The 15,820-nt window shown below is 55.3% G+C and overlaps 15 non-coding genes and 1 pseudogene across 15 annotated transcripts; all 16 read left to right on the forward strand.

Annotated features, from left to right (window-relative positions):
- Nucleotides 1–274: 274 nt before the first annotated feature.
- Nucleotides 275–393, forward strand: LOC126148476 (5S ribosomal RNA). The gene has a single exon (XR_007530462.1). It is a non-coding gene; the product is annotated as a 5S ribosomal RNA (ribosomal RNA).
- An 850-nt stretch (nucleotides 394–1,243) lies between these two features.
- Nucleotides 1,244–1,362, forward strand: LOC126148529 (5S ribosomal RNA). The gene has a single exon (XR_007530513.1). It is a non-coding gene; the product is annotated as a 5S ribosomal RNA (ribosomal RNA).
- An 845-nt stretch (nucleotides 1,363–2,207) lies between these two features.
- On the forward strand, nucleotides 2,208–2,326 carry LOC126148478 (5S ribosomal RNA). The gene has a single exon (XR_007530464.1). It is a non-coding gene; the product is annotated as a 5S ribosomal RNA (ribosomal RNA).
- An 852-nt stretch (nucleotides 2,327–3,178) lies between these two features.
- Nucleotides 3,179–3,297, forward strand: LOC126148479 (5S ribosomal RNA). Its single transcript, XR_007530465.1, has one exon. It is a non-coding gene; the product is annotated as a 5S ribosomal RNA (ribosomal RNA).
- An 845-nt stretch (nucleotides 3,298–4,142) lies between these two features.
- Nucleotides 4,143–4,261, forward strand: LOC126148480 (5S ribosomal RNA). The gene has a single exon (XR_007530466.1). It is a non-coding gene; the product is annotated as a 5S ribosomal RNA (ribosomal RNA).
- An 851-nt stretch (nucleotides 4,262–5,112) lies between these two features.
- Nucleotides 5,113–5,231, forward strand: LOC126148484 (5S ribosomal RNA). Its single transcript, XR_007530470.1, has one exon. It is a non-coding gene; the product is annotated as a 5S ribosomal RNA (ribosomal RNA).
- Nucleotides 5,232–6,076: 845 nt separating this feature from the next.
- LOC126148481 (5S ribosomal RNA) lies at nucleotides 6,077–6,195 on the forward strand. Its single transcript, XR_007530467.1, has one exon. It is a non-coding gene; the product is annotated as a 5S ribosomal RNA (ribosomal RNA).
- An 846-nt stretch (nucleotides 6,196–7,041) lies between these two features.
- LOC126148534 (5S ribosomal RNA) lies at nucleotides 7,042–7,159 on the forward strand. The gene has a single exon (XR_007530517.1). It is a non-coding gene; the product is annotated as a 5S ribosomal RNA (ribosomal RNA).
- Nucleotides 7,160–8,015: 856 nt separating this feature from the next.
- LOC126148532 (5S ribosomal RNA) lies at nucleotides 8,016–8,135 on the forward strand. Its single transcript, XR_007530515.1, has one exon. It is a non-coding gene; the product is annotated as a 5S ribosomal RNA (ribosomal RNA).
- An 853-nt stretch (nucleotides 8,136–8,988) lies between these two features.
- Nucleotides 8,989–9,107, forward strand: LOC126148530 (5S ribosomal RNA). The gene has a single exon (XR_007530514.1). It is a non-coding gene; the product is annotated as a 5S ribosomal RNA (ribosomal RNA).
- An 852-nt stretch (nucleotides 9,108–9,959) lies between these two features.
- LOC126148482 (5S ribosomal RNA) lies at nucleotides 9,960–10,078 on the forward strand. Its single transcript, XR_007530468.1, has one exon. It is a non-coding gene; the product is annotated as a 5S ribosomal RNA (ribosomal RNA).
- Nucleotides 10,079–10,924: 846 nt separating this feature from the next.
- On the forward strand, nucleotides 10,925–11,043 carry LOC126148483 (5S ribosomal RNA). Its single transcript, XR_007530469.1, has one exon. It is a non-coding gene; the product is annotated as a 5S ribosomal RNA (ribosomal RNA).
- An 857-nt stretch (nucleotides 11,044–11,900) lies between these two features.
- On the forward strand, nucleotides 11,901–12,020 carry LOC126148539 (5S ribosomal RNA). Its single transcript, XR_007530522.1, has one exon. It is a non-coding gene; the product is annotated as a 5S ribosomal RNA (ribosomal RNA).
- An 844-nt stretch (nucleotides 12,021–12,864) lies between these two features.
- Nucleotides 12,865–12,984, forward strand: LOC126148537 (5S ribosomal RNA). Its single transcript, XR_007530520.1, has one exon. It is a non-coding gene; the product is annotated as a 5S ribosomal RNA (ribosomal RNA).
- Nucleotides 12,985–13,836: 852 nt separating this feature from the next.
- LOC126148541 (5S ribosomal RNA) lies at nucleotides 13,837–13,964 on the forward strand (annotated as a pseudogene).
- Nucleotides 13,965–14,822: 858 nt separating this feature from the next.
- On the forward strand, nucleotides 14,823–14,942 carry LOC126148538 (5S ribosomal RNA). Its single transcript, XR_007530521.1, has one exon. It is a non-coding gene; the product is annotated as a 5S ribosomal RNA (ribosomal RNA).
- Nucleotides 14,943–15,820: the final 878 nt, after the last annotated feature.

The following is a 15,820-nucleotide window of genomic DNA, read 5'->3' on the forward strand; positions in this document are numbered from 1 at the left end:
ACAAGATGCGTCCTCCGCTAGTGTCGAAGGCTGCACGCGCCCAGCGAATGACAGGGGGTGCAACGAGCAGCAGTGCGTCTCACACACGCGGCGGTGCGCCCGCCAATTCGGCCGTCACTCTGCTGGGACGCCGGGCGCGCCTCCCCGCGCCGTCCTCGAGGAACTGGCGGTTGCGGAAGGAAGCGCTTTCGTCAAATGCGGCCGAAAACTAACATTTTGTGTGTTGGGAGAAAAGCCGAAAGCGAATTCTGCCGTGCTCCTACATTAGATGAGCGCCAACGGCCATACCATGATGAATACACCGGTTCTCGTCCGATCACCGAAGTTAAGCATCATCGGGCCCGGCTAGTACTTGGATGGGTGACCGCCTGGGAAACCCGGGTGCTGTTGGCTCCCTTCCTGTTTTTTTTTGTTATGTCGCCAGCCCAATTTTCAAACTACCTTTCTGTTGTGACAAAGATGCTTCCTTAAGCCTTTTAAACTACTGTAATGGTACGAAAATGCAGTAATTAACTCAGTTTGAGGGAGAATGTGCTAACCAAGTTTGCCAAGAAGACTTTGAAAACGACAAAACAGTACGAATCGGCAGGTGACTTCTGAAATACGTCACCGCCTATTGTTGTGTAGGAGTTTAGAGTTCCAAATTTGATTTGTAACCACGAATTTATTCCTTAGTCGTCTCGTCTCGTCTCGTCTCGTCTCCTCCCGCAGACGTTTGTCGTGCTTGCGCTGTCATATGGACCACGACCCGAGCGGCAGCGAGCGGCAGTCGAGCAAAGTCGGGACAAGTCGGGACGGGGACAGGGACAGGGATAGGAATGGTGCGAATGCACTGCAAACTACGCAGACACCTGGTGTGAGGCGAGGCGTGGCGAGGCGAGGCGAGGCGAGGAAGCCCACATCGCTACCAGTGGGCCCTCCTGCACGACACTGCCGCACCCCGCACAGGCCCTCCGCTGAACTCCAGGGACAAGATGCGTCCTCTGCTAGTGTCGAAGGCTGCACGCGCCCAGCGAATGACAGGGGGTGCAACGAGCAGCAGTGCGTCTCACACACGCGGCGGTGCGCCCGCCAATTCGGCCGTCACTCTGCTGGGACGCCGGGCGCGCCTCCCCGCGCCGTCCTCGAGGAACTGGCGGTTGCGGAAGGAAGCGCTTTCGTCAAATGCGGCCGAAAACTAACATTTTGTGTGTTGGGAGAAAAGCCGAACGCGAATTCTGCCGTGCTCGTACATTAGATGAGCTCCAACGGCCATACCATGATGAATACACCGGTTCTCGTCCGATCACCGAAGTTAAGCATCATCGGGCCCGGCTAGTACTTGGATGGGTGACCGCCTGGGAAACCCGGGTGCTGTTGGCTCCCTTCCTGTTTTTTTTTGTTATGTCGCCAGCCCAATTTTCAAACTACCTTTCTGTTGTGACAAAGATGCTTCCTTAAGCCTTTTAAACTACTGTAATGGTACGAAAATGCAGTAATTAACTCAGTTTGAGGGAGAATGTGCTAACCAAGTTTGCCAAGAAGACTTTGAAAACGACAAAACAGTACGAATCGGCAGGTGACTTCTGAAATACGTCACCGCCTATTGTTGTGTAGGAGTTTAGAGTTCCAAATTTGATTTGTAACCACGAATTTATTCCTTAGTCGTCTCGTCTCGTCTCGTCTCGTCTCCTCCCGCAGACGTTTGTCGTGCTTGCGCTGTCATATGGACCACGACCCGAGCGGCAGCGAGCGGCAGTCGAGCAAAGTCGGGACAAGTCGGGACGGGGACAGGGACAGGGATAGGAATGGTGCGAATGCACTGCAAATTACGCAGACACCTGGTGTGAGGCGAGGCGAGGCGAGGCGAGGCGAGGAAGCCCACATCGCTACCAGTGGGCCCTCCAGCACGACACTGCCGCACCCCGCACAGGCCCTCCGCTGAACACCAGGGACAAGATGCGTCCTCCGCTAGTGTCGAAGGCTGCACGCGCCCAGCGAATGACAGGGGGTGCAACGAGCAGCAGTGCGTCTCACACACGCGGCGGTGCGCCCGCCAATTCGGCCGTCACTCTGCTGGGACGCCGGGCGCGCCTCCCCGCGCCGTCCTCGAGGAACTGGCGGTTGCGGAAGGAAGCGCTTTCGTCAAATGCGGCCGAAAACTAACATTTTGTGTGTTGGGAGAAAAGCCGAACGCGAATTCTGCCGTGCTCCTACATTAGATGAGCGCCAACGGCCATACCATGATGAATACACCGGTTCTCGTCCGATCACCGAAGTTAAGCATCATCGGGCCCGGCTAGTACTTGGATGGGTGACCGCCTGGGAAACCCGGGTGCTGTTGGCTCCCTTCCTGTTTTTTTTTTTTTTTTGTTATGTCGCCAGCCCAATTTTCAAACTACCTTTCTGTTGTGACAAAGATGCTTCCTTAAGCCTTTTAAACTACTGTAATGGTACGAAAATGCAGTAATTAACTCAGTTTGAGGGAGAATGTGCTAACCAAGTTTGCCAAGAAGACTTTGAAAACGACAAAACAGTACGAATCGGCAGGTGACTTCTGAAATACGTCACCGCCTATTGTTGTGTAGGAGTTTAGAGTTCCAAATTTGATTTGTAACCACGAATTTATTCCTTAGTCGTCTCGTCTCGTCTCGTCTCGTCTCCTCCCGCAGACGTTTGTCGTGCTTGCGCTGTCATATGGACCACGACCCGAGCGGCAGCGAGCGGCAGTCGAGCAAAGTCGGGACAAGTCGGGACGGGGACAGGGACAGGGATAGGAATGGTGCGAATGCACTGCAAATTACGCAGACACCTGGTGTGAGGCGAGGCGAGGCGAGGCGAGGCGAGGAAGCCCACATCGCTACCAGTGGGCCCTCCAGCACGACACTGCCGCACCCCGCACAGGCCCTCCGCTGAACACCAGGGACAAGATGCGTCCTCCGCTAGTGTCGAAGGCTGCACGCGCCCAGCGAATGACAGGGGGTGCAACGAGCAGCAGTGCGTCTCACACACGCGGCGGTGCGCCCGCCAATTCGGCCGTCACTCTGCTGGGACGCCGGGCGCGCCTCCCCGCGCCGTCCTCGAGGAACTGGCGGTTGCGGAAGGAAGCGCTTTCGTCAAATGCGGCCGAAAACTAACATTTTGTGTGTTGGGAGAAAAGCCGAAAGCGAATTCTGCCGTGCTCCTACATTAGATGAGCGCCAACGGCCATACCATGATGAATACACCGGTTCTCGTCCGATCACCGAAGTTAAGCATCATCGGGCCCGGCTAGTACTTGGATGGGTGACCGCCTGGGAAACCCGGGTGCTGTTGGCTCCCTTCCTGTTTTTTTTTGTTATGTCGCCAGCCCAATTTTCAAACTACCTTTCTGTTGTGACAAAGATGCTTCCTTAAGCCTTTTAAACTACTGTAATGGTACGAAAATGCAGTAATTAACTCAGTTTGAGGGAGAATGTGCTAACCAAGTTTGCCAAGAAGACTTTGAAAACGACAAAACAGTACGAATCGGCAGGTGACTTCTGAAATACGTCACCGCCTATTGTTGTGTAGGAGTTTAGAGTTCCAAATTTGATTTGTAACCACGAATTTATTCCTTAGTCGTCTCGTCTCGTCTCGTCTCGTCTCGTCCCGCAGACGTTTGTCGTGCTTGCGCTGTCATATGGACCACGACCCGAGCGGCAGCGAGCGGCAGTCGAGCAAAGTCGGGACAAGTCGGGACGGGGACAGGGACAGGGATAGGAATGGTGCGAATGCACTGCAAATTACGCAGACACCTGGTGTGAGGCGAGGCGAGGCGAGGCGAGGCGAGGAAGCCCACATCGCTACCAGTGGGCCCTCCAGCACGACACTGCCGCACCCCGCACAGGCCCTCCGCTGAACACCAGGGACAAGATGCGTCCTCCGCTAGTGTCGAAGGCTGCACGCGCCCAGCGAATGACAGGGGGTGCAACGAGCAGCAGTGCGTCTCACACACGCGGCGGTGCGCCCGCCAATTCGGCCGTCACTCTGCTGGGACGCCGGGCGCGCCTCCCCGCGCCGTCCTCGAGGAACTGGCGGTTGCGGAAGGAAGCGCTTTCGTCAAATGCGGCCGAAAACTAACATTTTGTGTGTTGGGAGAAAAGCCGAACGCGAATTCTGCCGTGCTCCTACATTAGATGAGCGCCAACGGCCATACCATGATGAATACACCGGTTCTCGTCCGATCACCGAAGTTAAGCATCATCGGGCCCGGCTAGTACTTGGATGGGTGACCGCCTGGGAAACCCGGGTGCTGTTGGCTCCCTTCCTGTTTTTTTTTTTTTTTGTTATGTCGCCAGCCCAATTTTCAAACTACCTTTCTGTTGTGACAAAGATGCTTCCTTAAGCCTTTTAAACTACTGTAATGGTACGAAAATGCAGTAATTAACTCAGTTTGAGGGAGAATGTGCTAACCAAGTTTGCCAAGAAGACTTTGAAAACGACAAAACAGTACGAATCGGCAGGTGACTTCTGAAATACGTCACCGCCTATTGTTGTGTAGGAGTTTAGAGTTCCAAATTTGATTTGTAACCACGAATTTATTCCTTAGTCGTCTCGTCTCGTCTCGTCTCGTCTCCTCCCGCAGACGTTTGTCGTGCTTGCGCTGTCATATGGACCACGACCCGAGCGGCAGCGAGCGGCAGTCGAGCAAAGTCGGGACAAGTCGGGACGGGGACAGGGACAGGGATAGGAATGGTGCGAATGCACTGCAAATTACGCAGACACCTGGTGTGAGGCGAGGCGAGGCGAGGCGAGGCGAGGAAGCCCACATCGCTACCAGTGGGCCCTCCAGCACGACACTGCCGCACCCCGCACAGGCCCTCCGCTGAACACCAGGGACAAGATGCGTCCTCCGCTAGTGTCGAAGGCTGCACGCGCCCAGCGAATGACAGGGGGTGCAACGAGCAGCAGTGCGTCTCACACACGCGGCGGTGCGCCCGCCAATTCGGCCGTCACTCTGCTGGGACGCCGGGCGCGCCTCCCCGCGCCGTCCTCGAGGAACTGGCGGTTGCGGAAGGAAGCGCTTTCGTCAAATGCGGCCGAAAACTAACATTTTGTGTGTTGGGAGAAAAGCCGAAAGCGAATTCTGCCGTGCTCCTACATTAGATGAGCGCCAACGGCCATACCATGATGAATACACCGGTTCTCGTCCGATCACCGAAGTTAAGCATCATCGGGCCCGGCTAGTACTCGGATGGGTGACCGCCTGGGAAACCCGGGTGCTGTTGGCTCCCTTCCTGTTTTTTTTTGTTATGTCGCCAGCCCAATTTTCAAACTACCTTTCTGTTGTGACAAAGATGCTTCCTTAAGCCTTTTAAACTACTGTAATGGTACGAAAATGCAGTAATTAACTCAGTTTGAGGGAGAATGTGCTAACCAAGTTTGCCAAGAAGACTTTGAAAACGACAAAACAGTACGAATCGGCAGGTGACTTCTGAAATACGTCACCGCCTATTGTTGTGTAGGAGTTTAGAGTTCCAAATTTGATTTGTAACCACGAATTTATTCCTTAGTCGTCTCGTCTCGTCTCGTCTCGTCTCCTCCCGCAGACGTTTGTCGTGCTTGCGCTGTCATATGGACCACGACCCGAGCGGCAGCGAGCGGCAGTCGAGCAAAGTCGGGACAAGTCGGGACGGGGACAGGGACAGGGATAGGAATGGTGCGAATGCACTGCAAATTACGCAGACACCTGGTGTGAGGCGAGGCGAGGCGAGGCGAGGCGAGGAAGCCCACATCGCTACCAGTGGGCCCTCCAGCACGACACTGCCGCACCCCGCACAGGCCCTCCGCTGAACACCAGGGACAAGATGCGTCCTCCGCTAGTGTCGAAGGCTGCACGCGCCCAGCGAATGACAGGGGGTGCAACGAGCAGCAGTGCGTCTCACACACGCGGCGGTGCGCCCGCCAATTCGGCCGTCACTCTGCTGGGACGCCGGGCGCGCCTCCCCGCGCCGTCCTCGAGGAACTGGCGGTTGCGGAAGGAAGCGCTTTCGTCAAATGCGGCCGAAAACTAACATTTTGTGTGTTGGGAGAAAAGCCGAAAGCGAATTCTGCCGTGCTCCTACATTAGATGAGCGCCAACGGCCATACCATGATGAATACACCGGTTCTCGTCCGATCACCGAAGTTAAGCATCATCGGGCCCGGCTAGTACTTGGATGGGTGACCGCCTGGGAAACCCGGGTGCTGTTGGCTCCCTTCCTGTTTTTTTTTGTTATGTCGCCAGCCCAATTTTCAAACTACCTTTCTGTTGTGACAAAGATGCTTCCTTAAGCCTTTTAAACTACTGTAATGGTACGAAAATGCAGTAATTAACTCAGTTTGAGGGAGAATGTGCTAACCAAGTTTGCCAAGAAGACTTTGAAAACGACAAAACAGTACGAATCGGCAGGTGACTTCTGAAATACGTCACCGCCTATTGTTGTGTAGGAGTTTAGAGTTCCAAATTTGATTTGTAACCACGAATTTATTCCTTAGTCGTCTCGTCTCGTCTCGTCTCGTCTCGTCCCGCAGACGTTTGTCGTGCTTGCGCTGTCATATGGACCACGACCCGAGCGGCAGCGAGCGGCAGTCGAGCAAAGTCGGGACAAGTCGGGACGGGGACAGGGACAGGGATAGGAATGGTGCGAATGCACTGCAAATTACGCAGACACCTGGTGTGAGGCGAGGCGAGGCGAGGCGAGGCGAGGAAGCCCACATCGCTACCAGTGGGCCCTCCAGCACGACACTGCCGCACCCCGCACAGGCCCTCCGCTGAACACCAGGGACAAGATGCGTCCTCCGCTAGTGTCGAAGGCTGCACGCGCCCAGCGAATGACAGGGGGGTGCAACGAGCAGCAGTGCGTCTCACACACGCGGCGGTGCGCCCGCCAATTCGGCCGTCACTCTGCTGGGACGCCGGGCGCGCCTCCCCGCGCCGTCCTCGAGGAACTGGCGGTTGCGGAAGGAAGCGCTTTCGTCAAATGCGGCCGAAAACTAACATTTTGTGTGTTGGGAGAAAAGCCGAACGCGAATTCTGCCGTGCTCCTACATTAGATGAGCGCCAACGGCCATACCATGATGAATACACCGGTTCTCGTCCGATCACCGAAGTTAAGCATCATCGGGCCGGCTAGTACTTGGATGGGTGACCGCCTGGGAAACCCGGGTGCTGTTGGCTCCCTTCCTGTTTTTTTTTTTTTTTTGTTATGTCGCCAGCCCAATTTTCAAACTACCTTTCTGTTGTGACAAAGATGCTTCCTTAAGCCTTTTAAACTACTGTAATGGTACGAAAATGCAGTAATTAACTCAGTTTGAGGGAGAATGTGCTAACCAAGTTTGCCAAGAAGACTTTGAAAACGACAAAACAGTACGAATCGGCAGGTGACTTCTGAAATACGTCACCGCCTATTGTTGTGTAGGAGTTTAGAGTTCCAAATTTGATTTGTAACCACGAATTTATTCCTTAGTCGTCTCGTCTCGTCTCGTCTCGTCTCCTCCCGCAGACGTTTGTCGTGCTTGCGCTGTCATATGGACCACGACCCCGAGCGGCAGCGAGCGGCAGTCGAGCAAAGTCGGGACAAGTCGGGACGGGGGACAGGGACAGGGATAGGAATGGTGCGAATGCACTGCAAATTACGCAGACACCTGGTGTGAGGCGAGGCGAGGCGAGGCGAGGCGAGGAAGCCCACATCGCTACCAGTGGGCCCTCCAGCACGACACTGCCGCACCCCGCACAGGCCCTCCGCTGAACACCAGGGACAAGATGCGTCCTCCGCTAGTGTCGAAGGCTGCACGCGCCCAGCGAATGACAGGGGGTGCAACGAGCAGCAGTGCGTCTCACACACGCGGCGGTGCGCCCGCCAATTCGGCCGTCACTCTGCTGGGGACGCCGGGCGCGCCTCCCGCGCCGTCCTCGAGGAACTGGCGGTTTGCGGAAGGAAGCGCTTTCGTCAAATGCGGCCGAAAAACTAACATTTTGTGTGTTGGGAGAAAAGCCGAAAGCGAATTCTGCCGTGCTCCTACATTAGATGAGCGCCAACGGCCATACCATGATGAATACACCGGTTCTCGTCCGATCACCGAAGTTAAGCATCATCGGGCCCGGCTAGTACTCGGATGGGTGACCGCCTGGGAAAACCCGGGTGCTGTTGGCTCCCTTCCTGTTTTTTTTTTGTTATGTCGCCAGCCCAATTTTCAAACTACCTTTCTGTTGTGACAAAGATGCTTCCTTAAGCCTTTTAAACTACTGTAATGGTACGAAAATGCAGTAATTAACTCAGTTTGAGGGAGAATGTGCTAACCAAGTTTGCCAAGAAGACTTTGAAAACGACAAAACAGTACGAATCGGCAGGTGACTTCTGAAATACGTCACCGCCTATTGTTGTGTAGGAGTTTAGAGTTCCAAATTTGATTTGTAACCACGAATTTATTCCTTAGTCGTCTCGTCTCGTCTCGTCTCGTCTCCTCCCGCAGACGTTTGTCGTGCTTGCGCTGTCATATGGACCACGACCCGAGCGGCAGCGAGCGGCAGTCGAGCAAAGTCGGGACAAGTCGGGACGGGGACAGGGACAGGGATAGGAATGGTGCGAATGCACTGCAAACTACGCAGACACCTGGTGTGAGGGCGAGGCGTGGCGAGGCGAGGCGAGGCGAGGAAGCCCACATCGCTACCAGTGGGCCCTCCTGCACGACACTGCCGCACCCCGCACAGGCCCTCCGCTGAACTCCAGGGACAAGATGCGTCCTCTGCTAGTGTCGAAGGCTGCACGCGCCCAGCGAATGACAGGGGGTGCAACGAGCAGCAGTGCGTCTCACACACGCGGCGGTGCGCCCGCCAATTCGGGCCGTCACTCTGCTGGGACGCCGGGCGCGCCTCCCCGCGCCGTCCTCGAGGAACTGGCGGTTGCGGAAGGAAGCGCTTTCGTCAAATGCGGCCGAAAACTAACATTTTGTGTGTTGGGAGAAAAGCCGAACGCGAATTCTGCCGTGCTCGTACATTAGATGAGCTCCAACGGCCATACCATGATGAATACACCGGTTCTCGTCCGATCACCGAAGTTAAGCATCATCGGGCCCGGCTAGTACTTGGATGGGTGACCGCCTGGGAAACCCGGGTGCTGTTGGCTCCCTTCCTGTTTTTTTTTTTTTTTGTTATGTCGCCAGCCCAATTTTCAAACTACCTTTCTGTTGTGACAAAGATGCTTCCTTAAGCCTTTTAAACTACTGTAATGGTACGAAAATGCAGTAATTAACTCAGTTTGAGGGAGAATGTGCTAACCAAGTTTGCCAAGAAGACTTTGAAAACGACAAAACAGTACGAATCGGCAGGTGACTTCTGAAATACGTCACCGCCTATTGTTGTGTAGGAGTTTAGAGTTCCAAATTTGATTTGTAACCACGAATTTATTCCTTAGTCGTCTCGTCTCGTCTCGTCTCGTCTCCTCCCGCAGACGTTTGTCGTGCTTGCGCTGTCATATGGACCACGACCCGAGCGGCAGCGAGCGGCAGTCGAGCAAAGTCGGGACAAGTCGGGACGGGGACAGGGACAGGGATAGGAATGGTGCGAATGCACTGCAAATTACGCAGACACCTGGTGTGAGGCGAGGCGAGGCGAGGCGAGGCGAGGAAGCCCACATCGCTACCAGTGGGCCCTCCAGCACGACACTGCCGCACCCCGCACAGGGCCCTCCGCTGAACACCAGGGACAAGATGCGTCCTCCGCTAGTGTCGAAGGCTGCACGCGCCCAGCGAATGACAGGGGGTGCAACGAGCAGCAGTGCGTCTCACACACGCGGCGGTGCGCCCGCCAATTCGGCCGTCACTCTGCTGGGACGCCGGGCGCGCCTCCCCGCGCCGTCCTCGAGGAACTGGCGGTTGCGGAAGGAAGCGCTTTCGTCAAATGCGGCCGAAAACTAACATTTTGTGTGTTGGGAGAAAAGCCGAACGCGAATTCTGCCGTGCTCCTACATTAGATGAGCGCCAACGGCCATACCATGATGAATACACCGGTTCTCGTCCGATCACCGAAGTTAAGCATCATCGGGCCCGGCTAGTACTTGGATGGGTGACCGCCTGGGAAACCCGGGTGCTGTTGGCTCCCTTCCTGTTTTTTTTTGTTATGTCGCCAGCCCAATTTTCAAACTACCTTTCTGTTGTGGACAAAGATGCTTCCTTAAGCCTTTTAAACTACTGTAATGGTACGAAAATGCAGTAATTAACTCAGTTTGAGGGAGAATGTGCTAACCAAGTTTGCCAAGAAGACTTTGAAAACGACAAAACAGTACGAATCGGCAGGTGACTTCTGAAATACGTCACCGCCTATTGTTGTGTAGGAGTTTAGAGTTCCAAATTTGATTTGTAACCACGAATTTATTCCTTAGTCGTCTCGTCTCGTCTCGTCTCGTCTCCTCCCGCAGACGTTTGTCGTGCTTGCGCTGTCATATGGACCACGACCCGAGCGGCAGCGAGCGGCAGTCGAGCAAAGTCGGGACAAGTCGGGACGGGGACAGGGACAGGGATAGGAATGGTGCGAATGCACTGCAAATTACGCAGACACCTGGTGTGAGGCGAGGCGAGGCGAGGCGAGGCGAGGAAGCCCACATCGCTACCAGTGGGCCCTCCAGCACGACACTGCCGCACCCCGCACAGGCCCTCCGCTGAACACCAGGGACAAGATGCGTCCTCCGCTAGTGTCGAAGGCTGCACGCGCCCAGCGAATGACAGGGGGTGCAACGAGCAGCAGTGCGTCTCACACACGCGGCGGTGCGCCCGCCAATTCGGCCGTCACTCTGCTGGGACGCCGGGCGCGCCTCCCCGCGCCGTCCTCGAGGAACTGGCGGTTGCGGAAGGAAGCGCTTTCGTCAAATGCGGCCGAAAACTAACATTTTGTGTGTTGGGAGAAAAGCCGAACGCGAATTCTGCCGTGCTCCTACATTAGATGAGCGCCAACGGCCATACCATGATGAATACACCGGTTCTCGTCCGATCACCGAAGTTAAGCATCATCGGGCCCGGCTAGTACTTGGATGGGTGACCGCCTGGGAAACCCGGGTGCTGTTGGCTCCCTTCCTGTTTTTTTTTGTTATGTCGCCAGCCCAATTTTCAAACTACCCTTTCTGTTGTGACAAAGATGCTTCCTTAAGCCTTTTAAAACTACTGTAATGGTACGAAAATGCAGTAATTAACTCAGTTTGAGGGAGAATGTGCTAACCAAGTTTGCCAAGAAGACTTTGAAAACGACAAAACAGTACGAATCGGCAGGTGACTTCTGAAATACGTCACCGCCTATTGTTGTGTAGGAGTTTAGAGTTCCAAATTTGATTTGTAACCACGAATTTATTCCTTAGTCGTCTCGTCTCGTCTCGTCTCGTCTCGTCCCGCAGACGTTTGTCGTGCTTGCGCTGTCATATGGACCACGACCCGAGCGGCAGCGAGCGGCAGTCGAGCAAAGTCGGGACAAGTCGGGACGGGGACAGGGACAGGGATAGGAATGGTGCGAATGCACTGCAAACTACGCAGACACCTGGTGTGAGGCGAGGCGTGGCGAGGCGAGGCGAGGCGAGGAAGCCCACATCGCTACCAGTGGGCCCTCCTGCACGACACTGCCGCACCCCGCACAGGCCCTCCGCTGAACACCAGGGACAAGATGCGTCCTCCGCTAGTGTCGAAGGCTTGCACGCGCCCAGCGAATGACAGGGGGTGCAACGAGCAGGCAGTGCGTCTCACACACGCGGCGGTGCGCCCGCCCAATTCGGGCCGTCACTCTGCTGGGACGCCGGGCGCGCCTCCCCGCGCCGTCCTCGAGGAACTGGCGGTTGCGGAAGGAAGCGCTTTCGTCAAATGCGGCCGAAAACTAACATTTTGTGTGTTGGGAGAAAAGCCGAAAGCGAATTCTGCCGTGCTCCCTACTTTAGATGAGCGCCAACGGCCATACCATGATGAATACACCGGTTCTCGTCCGATCACCGAAGTTAAGCATCATCGGGCCCGGCTAGTACTTGGCATGGGTGACCGCCTGGGAAACCCGGGTGCTGTTGGCTCCCTTCCTGTTTTTTTTTTGTATGTCGCCAGCCCAATTTTCAAACTACCTTTCTGTTGTGACAAAGATGCTTCCTTAAGCCTTTTAAACTACTGTAATGGTACGAAAATGCAGTAATTAACTCAGTTTGAGGGAGAATGTGCTAACCAGTTTGCCAAGAAGACTTTGAAAACGACAAAACAGTACGAATCGGCAGGTGACTTCTGAAATACGTCACCGCCTATTGTTGTGTAGGAGTTTAGAGTTCCAAATTTGATTTGTAACCACGAATTTATTCCTTAGTCGTCTCGTCTCGTCTCGTCTCGTCTCCTCCCGCAGACGTTTGTCGTGCTTGCGCTGTCATATGGACCACGACCCGAGCGGCAGCGAGCGGCAGTCGAGCAAAGTCGGGACAAGTCGGGACGGGGACAGGGACAGGGATAGGAATGGTGCGAATGCACTGCAAATTACGCAGACACCTGGTGTGAGGCGAGGCGAGGCGAGGCGAGGCGAGGAAGCCCACATCGCTACCAGTGGGCCCTCCAGCACGACACTGCCGCACCCCGCACAGGCCCTCCGCTGAACACCAGGGACAAGATGCGTCCTCCGCTAGTGTCGAAGGCTGCACGCGCCCAGCGAATGACAGGGGGTGCAACGAGCAGCAGTGCGTCTCACACACGCGGCGGTGCGCCCGCCAATTCGGCCGTCACTCTGCTGGGACGCCGGGCGCGCCTCCCCGCGCCGTCCTCGAGGAACTGGCGGTTGCGGAAGGAAGCGCTTTCGTCAAATGCGGCCGAAAACTAACATTTTGTGTGTTGGGAGAAAAGCCGAACGCGAATTCTGCCGTGCTCCTACATTAGATGAGCGCCAACGGCCATACCATGATGAATACACCGGTTCTCGTCCGATCACCGAAGTTAAGCATCATCGGGCCCGGCTAGTACTTGGATGGGTGACCGCCCTGGGAAACCCGGGTGCTGTTGGCTCCCTTCCTGTTTTTTTTTGTTATGTCGCCAGCCCAATTTTCAAAACTACCTTTCTGTTGTGACAAAGATGCTTCCTTAAGCCTTTTAAACTACTGTAATGGTACGAAAATGCAGTAATTAACTCAGTTTTGAGGGAGAATGTGCTAACCAAGTTTGCCAAGAAGACTTTGAAAACGACAAAACAGTACGAATCGGCAGGTGACTTCCTGAAATACGTCACCGCCTATTGTGTGTAGGAGTTTAGAGTTCCAAATTTGATTTGTAACCACGAATTTATTCCTTAGTCGTCTCGTCTCGTCTCGTCTCGTCTCCTCCCGCAGACGTTTGTCGTGCTTGCGCTGTCCATATGGACCACGACCCGAGCGGCCAGCGAGCGGCAGTCGAGCAAAGTCGGGACAAGTCGGGACGGGGACAGGGACAGGGATAGGAATGGTGCGAATGCACTGCAAATTACGCAGACACCTGGTGTGAGGCGAGGCGAGGCGAGGCGAGGCGAGGAAGCCCACATCGCTACCAGTGGGCCCCTCCAGCACGACACTGCCGCACCCCGCACAGGCCCTCCGCTGAACACCAGGGACAAGATGCGTCCTCCGCTAGTGTCGAAGGCTGCACGCGCCCAGCGAATGACAGGGGGTGCAACGAGCAGCAGTGCGTCTCACACACGCGGCGGTGCGCCCGCCAATTCGGCCGTCACTCTGCTGGGACGCCGGGCGCGCCTCCCCGCGCCGTCCTCGAGGAACTCGGCGGTTGCGGAAGGAAGCGCTTTCGTCAAATGCGGCCGAAAACTAACATTTTGTGTGTTGGGAGAAAAGCCGAACGCGAATTCTGCCGTGCTCCTACATTAGATGAAGCGCCAACGGCCATACCATGATGAATACACCGGTTCTCGTCCGATCACCGAAGTTAAGCATCATCGGGCCCGGCTAGTACTTGGATGGACCTGTGTTGTGACCGCCTGGGAAACCCGGGTGCTGTTGGCTCCCTTCCTGTTTTTTTTTTGTTATGTCGCCAGCCCAATTTTTCAAACTACCTTTCTGTTGTGACAAAGATGCTTCCTTAAGCCTTTTAAACTACTGTAATGGTACGAAAATGCAGTAATTAACTCAGTTTGAGGGAGAATTGTGCTAACCAAGTTTTGCCAAGAAGACTTTGAAAACGACAAAACAGTACGAATCGGCAGGTGACTTCTGAAATACGTCACCGCCTATTGTTGTGTAGGAGTTTAGAGTTCCAAATTTGATTTGTAACCACGAATTTATTCCTTAGTCCGTCTCGTCTCGTCTCGTCTCGTCTCGTCCCGCAGACGTTTGTCGTGCTTGCGCTGTCATATGGGACCACGACCCGAGCGGCAGCGAGCGGCAGTCGAGCAAAGTCGGGACAAGTCGGGACGGGGACAGGGACAGGGATAGGAATGGTGCGAATGCACTGCAAACTACGCAGACACCTGGTGTGAGGCGAGGCGTGGCGAGGCGAGGCGAGGCGAGGAAGCCCACATCGCTACCAGTGGGCCCTCCTGCACGACACTGCCGCACCCCGCACAGGCCCTCCGCTGAACACCAGGGACAAGATGCGTCCTCCGCTAGTGTCGAAGGCTGCACGCGCCCAGCGAATGACAGGGGGTGCAACGAGCAGCAGTGCGTCTCACACACGCCGGCGGTGCGCCCGCCAATTCGGCCGTCACTCTGCTGGGACGCCGGGCGCGCCTCCCCGCGCCGTCCTCGAGGAACTGGCGGTTGCGGAAGGAAGCGCTTTCGTCAAATGCGGCCGAAAACTAACATTTTGTGTGTTGGGAGAAAAAGCCGAAAGCGAATTCTGCCGTGCTCCTACTTTAGATGAGCGCCAACGGCCATACCATGATGAATACACCGGTTCTCGTCCGATCACCGAAGTTAAGGCATCATCGGGCCCGGCTAGTACTTGGATGGGTGACCGCCTGGGAAACCCGGGTGCTGTTGGCTCCCTTCCTGTTTTTTTTTTGTTATGTCGCCAGCCCAATTTTCAAACTACCTTTCTGTTGTGACAAAGATGCTTCCTTAAGCCTTTTAAACTACTGTAATGGTACGAAAATGCAGTAATTAACTCAGTTTGAGGGAGAATGTGCTAACCAAGTTTGCCAAGAAGACTTTGAAAACGACAAAACAGTACGAATCGGCAGGTGACTTCTGAAATACGTCACCGCCTATTGTTGTGTAGGAGTTTAGAGTTCCAAATTTGATTTGTAACCACGAATTTATTCCATAGTCGTCTCGTCTCGTCTCGTCTCGTCTCCTCCGCAGACGTTTGTCGTGCTTGCGCTGTCATATGGACCACGACCCGAGCGGCAGCGAGCGGCAGTCGAGCAAAGTCGGGACAAGTCGGGACGGGGACAGGGACAGGGATAGGAATGGTGCGAATGCACTGCAAATTACGCAGACACCTGGTGTGAGGCGAGGCGAGGCGAGGCGAGGCGAGGAAGCCCACATCGCTACCAGTGGGCCCTCCAGCACGACACTGCCGCACCCCGCACAGGCCCTCCGCTGAACACCAGGGACAAGATGCGTCCCTCCGCTAGTGTCGAAGGCTGCACGCGCCCAGCGAATGACAGGGGGGTGCAACGAGCAGCAGTGCGTCTCACACACGCGGCGGTGCGCCCGCCAATTCGGCCGTCACTCTGCTGGGACGCCGGCGCGCCTCCCCGCGCCGTCCTCGAGGAACTGGCGGTTGCGGAAGGAAGCGCTTTCGTCAAATGCGGCGAAAACTAACATTTTGTGTGTTGGGAGAAAAGCCGAACGCGAATTCTGCCGTGCTCCTACATTAGATGAGCGCCAACGGCCATACCATGATGAATACACCGGTT

The sequence above is a fragment of the Schistocerca cancellata genome, unplaced genomic scaffold (assembly GCF_023864275.1).
Source record: "Schistocerca cancellata isolate TAMUIC-IGC-003103 unplaced genomic scaffold, iqSchCanc2.1 HiC_scaffold_888, whole genome shotgun sequence".
NCBI classification, from domain to species: Eukaryota; Metazoa; Arthropoda; class Insecta; order Orthoptera; family Acrididae; genus Schistocerca; species Schistocerca cancellata.